Source organism: Pseudorasbora parva, chromosome 6, assembly GCF_024679245.1.
Source record: "Pseudorasbora parva isolate DD20220531a chromosome 6, ASM2467924v1, whole genome shotgun sequence".
Lineage (NCBI taxonomy): Eukaryota > Metazoa > Chordata > Actinopteri > Cypriniformes > Gobionidae > Pseudorasbora > Pseudorasbora parva.
In genome coordinates, this window is record NC_090177.1 from 50,553,119 (window position 1) to 50,562,980 (window position 9,862).

The window sequence follows — 9,862 nt, forward strand, 5'->3', positions numbered from 1 at the left end:
ACAACCGCTAAAAATAATTACATACACGCGAATGCTTTCCTTGCATTAGGATCAAACTTGAGCAGTCACTTAAGCACGTACGTTAGCCATTATAGACATATTCAAATTATAGTCCATATACAGCGCAGGATCAAAAATTCAAACCCTATTAGCTTATATTATAAACAGATTTCCTCTAATAATAGTTAGTCCACAGTCAGCTTAAGTCAGTTAAGGTATTGTTGTCCATTACCACGACAACTACTCACCCATAGACTAAAAAAATAATGAACGCATTTCTCATGTATGAAAAGTAAATTTGCACACATGAGCAGCAAAATTGCAAGAAAAGCTTGTCGTGTACTGAAAATTGCTATAAAAAAAACATCCAATATCCTAGCTTTTTATGTTTTAGAATAAATATATCAAAACATCCATAAAATACTTCTCAGATAAAATTTTTAAATAAAGTTGCATCAAAATTGTATTTAACAATTGTATGGATTTGAAATATAGAGATGTGTTCTGTTTTAATGTACTCAGGTGTACCTAAAATAAAAAGTTTAACATATATGATTGTGGCTCTTCATTTCTTTTTAATTACACATTTATGTTCACTGTTCTTTTTTATAAATACCTATAGTATTTATTAAATCTATATTCATTTGAGTTGAATCAAAAATCGAATTGAGAATTGAAATTGAATCGATTTGAGGACTTGTGAATCAAAATCGAATCGAATCTGAACATCTGAATCGATACCCAGCCCTAATATATATATATATATATATATATATATATATATATATATATATATATATATATATATATATATATATATATATATATATATATATTTTTTTTTTTTTTTTTTGTGGTGGTCACTTTCATACATTTTTATTTTTTCATAATTAGGATGCAACATTAACCATATTATTATGTTAGATGCACAATGATCACACATGGCAATAAAACTAACAAAATGCATGAATCTTGTTTGGTAGGCCTATTACAAAAACAAAAAAGGCTGTTCCAGTAGTGCACTATCTATCTTTAATAACACGATCGCTTGGGGTGGGAAATATGACCAACATCTTAAAAGTAAACCACAGCAATAAGCAATTGCTTAATATAAGTAAAACGTTGTAATTACGTAATCAAGTAATCGGTCAGTAATAAAATATATACTTATAAACAAATGAAAATAGGAAAAATAAATACAACATAAAGATGCATACAAAGAGGAACACTCCATTGTTTTTATAAATAGGGCTTATTCAACTTCTTTTGGATAAACCCCATTTAGATATTTTGGCAAATGCATTTGTCTCAGTGCATGCATTGTTTTAGTTTGGCAGGGTCGCCGCTAGCTTAGCTTAAAATGCATTTCTCCACATATCTAAATGTAGCAAAGTAGAATAAGCCCGATTTCTAAAAAAGTTTGAGTGTTCCTTTAAGTGTAAGTGCTGTTTCCCCGTTTGTGTTGTTGTTAAGCTATATTAGTTTGCTTTCACTTTGTGAGCTTAATGCCCAGATCCAGTACTTACTGACAGTTCCCAAACATTTTAACTCAAATCAGGATATAGACATATGCATAATGTGTATATTTGATCGTTCAAGAGTAACGTTAGGCTAATGAGCCTAAAAATAACACATTCAATACACTCGCGCGAGCGCTGACAGGCAGCAAACACATAACGTTACAGTCTGACATCGGAGTTTGGCGTTTACATCACTGTTATTAACTCTATTTAGTGCAATCGGGTATATTATACTTTTATGTTGTCATTATGCAAGATGGTGAGAAAGATTCGCCTTCGCGTTCATGATCGCGGAACTGCAAGAACCGTCAGACTCAGCAGAATAAAATCTGTTTTATGCGTCTGTGGGGTACGATCAGAAAGAGGCTCGTGCCAATAACACGAAAGCTGATTGGCTGCAATAGAAGTGGCATGCTTGTCTAATTTGTAGTTGTAATAGAGCGAACAGTAGTTGGTCTAGCGAAAGAAAGAACTACAAACACCACGGAACAAACACACACACACATACACACGTGCTCGCGTGCTGCGGGAGGCGAGAGCGTTTCAATGAGGTAGCGTTACATGGACGTAGGAAAATTAAGACTATTTAAGACCTAGAACGCAATGCTTCCGCGAATTTAAGACTTTTTAAGGCCTTATATTTTGATTCTGAAATTTAATACTTTTTAAGACTTTTTAAGACTCCGCGGGGACCCTGTGTACATCTTTATTATTTGTCTATTTGTTATATATGAAAAAAAAGTTCAAGTCTAGCCTGAAGAAGGTATTATTTGTATACCGAAATGTCGCAAAGGACTTTAACATTTGGCCATTCTTTTTTATTTTTTATTTTACTCGTTTTTTAATTTTATTTGTTCTTATTTTATCTTATTGTTCCCAGTTCTACAAAAAAACCACATTAGTGTCACATTAGTGTCACACCAAATTTCAGAGACTATATTTATTCACCTATGTACACGTCAGCACGCCCTTATGTTAATGAGCATAGTTTCCCATACAGTAGACCATATAACACCGCTCCACAGTCCCAGAAAAGAAACCAAAAACAGAAAAGGGGAAGGAGATACAAAAGGGATACTACAGGGATTTCACAAATTCTAATTGGTTTCCAGAGGCTTCTGGATCTAACCCTAGGGAGGTGTCCAGGACTGGACCCCCCACAACGTTTCCCTGCCCAGTACCACCAAAGACCCAGAACGGTCTCCTTCCGTAATGATGGTGGTAAGACTCTAAATTTTGTTCCACCCCGGGTTAAAGGGGGGGTGAAACACTCAGTTTCAGTCAATCTCATGTCAATCTTGAGTACCTATAGAGTAGTATTGCATCCTTCATATCTCCGAAAAGTCTTTAGTTTTATCATATTTATAAAAGAAATATAGGCTGTACCGAGTCTTTCCGGAAAAAACCGAGCGCCTGGAGGCGTATCGTGTGGGCGGAGCTAAAGAATGACAAGAGCGCAAAGCGGTGACGTCCTCAAGCGTGGAGAAACCGGAGAAACCCATCTATCTCAGCTAATACAGATAATGATCCACAATCAAATCTGAGGGAGAAATAAATTGAACAGGAGAAACGGCAACATCAGGACGTCCGTCTCTGTGGTATGTAAGTTACTGTATTTAATGGCCTCTCCACATTTCTGTGTGTTTACTCGCAGAGTATGAGGACAGGTTTTGCACGTCAGAATACTGTAACGTTATACAGAGAACAACAATGGAGTAACCGTTAGCGCATTTGAATGACGAAGCACGCGATCGTGTCGTTTACTGATGTTTACTCATGCGACGGTAGCCAATAGCAGAGACATTTGAAGCAGTTTAAGTTAACTCACCGTCGAAGCTTTATCGCTGGGACCGCTCCGTCAGAAACACACTTCTTTGGTATGATTTGGTAAAGTCCTGTGACAGCAGTGGCGTGTAAATCCATTTTGAGACGCAACTGAAACGATGTTGTCAAGCTTCCCGTCATTTCTGCGTTCAAATCGGTTCAAATGCAGCGCTGCCTTCCCGGAATGCTGTGCTGAAGAGTTGAAGTCGCTCGACGTCACCCATAGGAATAAAGTGGAGCGCGGCGCCGTTCACGGACGACTGGATCTGCATCTGAGAGACTGTTTACAGCGTGCTCTAGTCACGCGCGCGCGCACCCTACCGGGAGAAGAGCCCGTACGGCCCATACAAGGACCTTCCGCTCTTATTAACGTCAAATAGACCCATACTCGAAAAAAACTCGCCGAAACTTGTGAGAAACCGGAAGGAGTATTTTTGACACAGAAATACTCCATCAAACGTCCAACATTAGTTTTTGAAACTTTGTCTATGTTTAGGATGGGAATCCAAGTCTTTAACAGTGTAAAAAGCTCAGTATGCATGAAACAGCATTTCACCCCCCCTTTAACACTCCTCGTTATCCCACCAATAAGTGACAATACTCCCCACCTAGAAACACAAATGGGACAAAACAAGGGCGTCTTAAAGTAAAAAAACATGTGAAACAAATTTCAGATTTTACACCGGCACTACCACAATTAAAGAAAACCATTTAACTTTTCTATGAGCTCATCCGTCTAATACACTATCTAGAGAAGGTCACCACGAAGGTGGAGAATAATCTCCAGCTGTGTCGCAAAGTGAAGCGTGCGCACTTCGAAGGCCATGCACATTGAAGGCCACGCCTTCAAAGTGCACGAAGTTGCACTTTTGTCAGGGTTTCCAGGTCTGAATAACAAAACCCCTCCAATTGTCATTCAAAAGTATTGGAATCACAGCCAGAATGGGCCAAAATATCCCAAAAAGTGGGGCACGGGCGGTAGAAATATTGCTTAAGTAAAGACAGCTTAAGTAAAGACAACTTAACCTGTGGACTATAGGCTACAAACACCCCAAAGCAGCAGTAGCCTAAATGCTAACCCCATTCCAGACTTGACAACAATGAACCAAGCGTTGTTAATGGCCTAGCAGGTTGTGACAACTGACAGCGTACGTTCTTGAGGAGATTTTAAAAAGAGAAATGGAGCATATATATATATATATATTGCCTGTCTGCTTGATTGTTCCTGATCGATTGCTCCTTTCTGCCTGCTGCCTGCCTGCCTCAGCGTTTGTTGCTCTGTATAGCTGCGTTTAAATCTCTATTTGATATAGGTTCTTTGTTATCTACACTGCTAAATATAACTTACTCATCACCATATAGTGTTTAATATAGCCTATCAAGTTAAATTTGACATCACTAGCTTTTAATCTAAATCACTACCACGTGTTATCTTTTCGCTAGCCTGGTAGCTTTCCATCCCGGCATCCGGGTCTCTGGTTTTCTGAGTTCATTAGACAACTGTGGTGAGTTGGATTATTAAAAAGACTCCATCAGACAACTGTGGTAAGTTTTGGATTCATCAACAAATACGGTAAGCCATGTCTTCTTCACCTGTCATTGTTACTTGCACTGCATGCTACAGGTTTAGCATATCTATCTCCGTTGGCGAACAGGGCTTCACATGTGATAAATGTAAGGAATTAATCAGGCTGACAGAGAAGATTTCAGATTTAAAGACACGCATCCAAGCTTTAAAAGTGGGATGCGATGCCGGGCCAGGATTATCTAGTCATGTCCTTCGGGGCAGACTGGGTTTGCTGGTCCGGAGAAGGTTCATTCAAGGACCTTGCATTTTCGGCTGGTCTGTAGGGGGATTGAGAGGATTATGGTAGAATAGGGTTAGAGTACTTCTGGATTGAGGTACTATTGGAAGATACGGTGGTGGGTTGGTGATCAAGAGTGACCGATGGGAATGCGGGATGGGAGAGCGAATCAGGCCCAGACAGGTCCTAGGGAAATGTGCGACCCAGACAGGTCTAGCATTTCTTAGTTCGTCTCTGAATGGGGTTGTAAAGGGATAGTGAGGGGTAGGGGGATATAGGGTGTGGGATAGGGGAATGGGTAATTGCACCTGTTTTTTCTGTTACAGTACAAAGGGGATACGATAAGGCGGGATAATATGGACAAGAGTGCGGACCAGGAATTCAAGGCGGCGGTGCGGGGGATGTATAAGTTCTTTAAAGTGTTCCACCACTTGAGAGCGGTCCGGGGGGCGGAGGGGCAGCAGCCCCAGCCGGCCAGGATGGTCCGGATGGCAAGGAAATCTGGCCCAGGGGTTCAGGCCCGCGGTCCCTACCGTGAGGACCAATTGATTGGGTTTTGGTAATGCCAAGAACTGGCTTTACACAGGGGTAGACATACTAGTAGAACACTATGAGCATGCCCTGCAGGAGGCCAAGGGGGAACTAGCCATCCTCTCTAGGGTTAGGTGGGAGGAGGCCTGGGGTGTGGCGATTAGGTGGGCATACAGGGAGATTAAACATATCCATCCTGTCACAATCAGGCTCGCCAAGGAGGAGGTGAGGGGCATTCTAATGGGGCCCCGGGAAGAAGCCCAGGTGGTAGAGAGTAGGGAAGAGGTGCGGGCTGAACCCATGGAGGTGGAGCAGACCCCTCAGGCCCAGCAGGTTCAGGAGGGGGGCTCGGGGCCTAGGGTGCAGCAGGCCAGGGCGGTGGCAACAGGGCCGCCAGAGGCGACCGAGGGGGGTCGGTAAAGGGAAAGAGGGAGGAGCCGGGGAAAGGGGCTCCCCAGGGGCCGGTAACGCAGGGGGACCAGGAGCAGGAGTCCGAGTGGTCCCAACTGGGGGAGAGCCCACTGTGGTTCCTAGAAGAGGAAGAGGGGGTGCAGTCAGGGGTGGACAAGAGGGTTGGGCAGAAGCCCAAGAAATGAGTGGAAGGTGGGGAGGTAGCAAAAAATAGCCAAAGTAAAGCCTTTTCTGTGCCGCAGTGATCTGGAAAAGGCAATTCATGCTTTTATCAGCTCACGCATTGATTACTGTAACGCACTCTACATTGGCATCACACAGTCTTCACTCCATCGTCTCCAACTGGTACAGAATGCAGCTGCTCGTCTTCTAACCGGTACATCTAGACACAGCCATATTAGTCCAGTTCTCTGTTCCCTCCACTGGCTCCCGGTTCGGTACCGTGTTGATTTTAAAATTTTAATGTTTGCCTTTAAAGCTCTTAATGGCCTTGCGCCACCTTATTTATCAGAGATTTAAGTGTCCACCGTCCAAACAGAGCCCTCCGGTCGGCTGACCAGATGAGGCTAGTTGTTCCGAGGTCCCGGTGCAAGCAGTGGGGCGATCGTTCATTTGCTTTTGCTGCTCCTAAACTTTGGAACACTCTACCAGTAGACCTGCGTGTTCTTACAGACCTGGCCCTATTCAAGTCCAGGTTAAAAACGCATTTATTTAAACTGGCTTTTAACACACAGTAGCACTGTGGCACTTTGAATTTTATTTTTGAATTTTATTTTTGTATTTTGTGTAACTGTTCCTTTGGTTATTGCTTCATGTATTAATATATTATTTATTGTAGATGTTTTTCTGTTCTAAATGTAAAGCACCTTGGTCCTCCTTTTGGTTGTTGGAAGGTGCTATACAAATAAAGTTTGATTGATTGATTGATTGATTGAAAATAATAAAAAAGGAAAAAATACAAAAAACAAAAAAAATAAAAAATGATAAAATAAAAATAAAAACAAGGAGGAAAATGGAGTTGTGGATGGGACTATGATGATGGGATGAATATGGGACTGTTGTCCTGTGAAGTATACGAGGTTCTGAGTTCCTGAGTTCTAAAGTATAAAAATGAAAAAAAAACAATAGGTGTTAACCCAGATGGGTGATTCTGAAATTCCAAAGAATGAACCAAAGGTTGGATGGGGCCTAGTTAGGGCAGGATGGTTGAATTTCTAAACAGATCAAGGGAGATTAGTGAGAAATAACGAATCAAAAAAGAGGGGAGGAGCCGGGAGCAGGTTCCTAAAAATAGGGGTTACCGCGGATGAGATGATGGGCCCTAGATTAGGGACCTGGCTGATTGATTGTTCCTGATCGATTGCTCCTGTCTGTATGCCTGCTGCTGCTGCCTGCCTCAGTGTTTGTAGCTCTGTAGAGCTGTGTTTGAATCTCTATTTGATATTTTTTTTTTGTTTTTTACACTGCTAAATATAACTTACTCATCACCATATAGTGTTTAATATAGCCTATCAATTTAAATTTGACATTACTAGCTTTTAATCTAAATCACTACCACATGTTAGATTTTCGCTAGCCTGGTAGCTTTCCATCCCGGCATCCGGGTCTCCTGTTTTCTGAGTTCTTTAGACAACTGTGGTGAGTTGGATTATTAAAAAGACTCCATCAAACAACTGTGGTAAGTTTTGGATTCATCAACAAATACGGTAAGCCATGTCTTCTTCTCCTGTCATTGTCACTTGCACTGCATGCTACATGTTTAGCATATCTATCTCCGTTGGCGAATAGGGCTTCACATGTGATAAATGTAAGGAATTAATCAGGCTGACGGAGAAGATTTCAGATTTAGAGACACGCATCCAAGCTTTATGTGAGAGTAGTGAGAATGTAACAGTTTTAGATACTGCTTTGGATGCGGTGGGTTCACTAGCTTAGTGAACACTCATTGTTTGGTTCCGGTTGAGCCCGCGCAGCAGGGCTGGGTGACGATGAGAAAGCATAGTCGCGGATCAAAAAAACACTTTTTCCGTTCCGATTAGAACATCAAACAGGTTCTCCCCACTCAGTGACGCACCCACTGAGGATCCTGTTGAAAGGGCCCTAGTTATTGGCGATTCTATTACACGGAACGTGAAAATAGAGACACCAGCCACCATAGTCACATGTTTACCAGGAGCAAGAGCGCCTGACATCAAAGCAAATTTAAAAGTGCTGGCTAAAGCTAATCGTAAATTCTCTAAGATTATTATTCACGTTGGCACTAATGACGTTCGACTTCGCCAGTCGGAGATCACCAAAATTAACATTAAAGAGGTGTGTAAACTCGCAAGTACGATGTCAAAGGCCGTATTTTTCTCTGGTCCCCTCCCTGCTAAAAGGAGTGATGAAATAGTTAGCAGATTATCATCACTCAATGACTGGTTATCTAAGTGGTGTCTGCAAAATAAGATAGGGTTCATAGACAATTAAAAAAGTTTTTGGGGCAGACCTGACCTGTTGAAGATAGACGGCATTCATCCTTCCTGGGCTGGTGCTGCTCTTCTCTCTAGTAATTTGGCACATAGTCTTAAAGCTAAATCTTGACTCACTGGGGCCCAGGTCAGGAAGCAGACAAACTGGCTAAACCAACCGTCTGCCAGCTGTCTCACGTCACCAAAGTCAGCTAAATCCCAGCACATAGAGACTCTTTCACCTAGATATTATCATATAGAGACTGTGTCTGTTCCCCGAATTAGTAAATACAAAAAAACATCAAAACCATTCAACAGTAAAAATTGTATTGATGTCCAACAAATAAACAGATATAATCAGTGTTGTGCAAGTTACTTCCAAACTGTAATAAATTATAGATTACTTATTACTGCTATTTAAAAGTAATTCATTACATTACAATATTACTGTCTCAGAATTGTAATGCGTTACATTACTCCTGTATTACTTTTGAGTTACTTTCACCAAAATAACTTCAGAAGTAGCTCTTAACATTCTAAAATGTAGGCAGAGAGCATTTTACATCCAGCAGAAGGCGATATGATGGAGCATAAGTACATGGGCTATCCAGGCTAACAATAGAGAATTGGCAAAAAAGTGAATGCTCAAGACAATGCAAGAAATCATGACGATCCAACTCTGTTATATTACTTTAGAGGTAAAGTGATTATCTGGCAATATCTGGGAATAGTTTCTGTTCATAGACACAACAGAACTGTGTAAAGTAAGTTCTGACAATATGCGCATTTGTTCTTTTCTTATTGTTGCAACATAGTTGCGAGATAGTTATTTCGGTTTTAGAAAAAGGTTGTATTTGACTGCATTTGCATTTGACCAGCCTACGTTCTTGTCCTTATCTCTGATAAACTAAGCAATACGCATTCATCTCGCAAATGTACAGTAGGAATGAGACGGTGGGGACATTTTCCCACCGGTTAATCAAAGTGTGATGACATCACCGGTATCTGGGCTTTTAAATCACTAGTCTATTTAACCGAAAGGAACATGCGCACGCGCGCACTTTTTGCTTTAACACAGGCAGCGTTTGTCGCGCGCAGTTGTGTACAAAGTAGCCTACTCTATAATGGATAAGTTTGCATTTCTCTTTAATGTATTTGAAATGGCAATAAAGTAAAGATTTATCATGAAGCTAATTTTATTTTTTAAAAATCGTTTCACTTGTTTCTGATGTTTTTTTAAATTTCGTTTAGTGCGAGTTTTTGATAGAAGAAATGCCATCGCACTATATGTCCATGAAAAGCACACTGCTAAAAAGAGAAG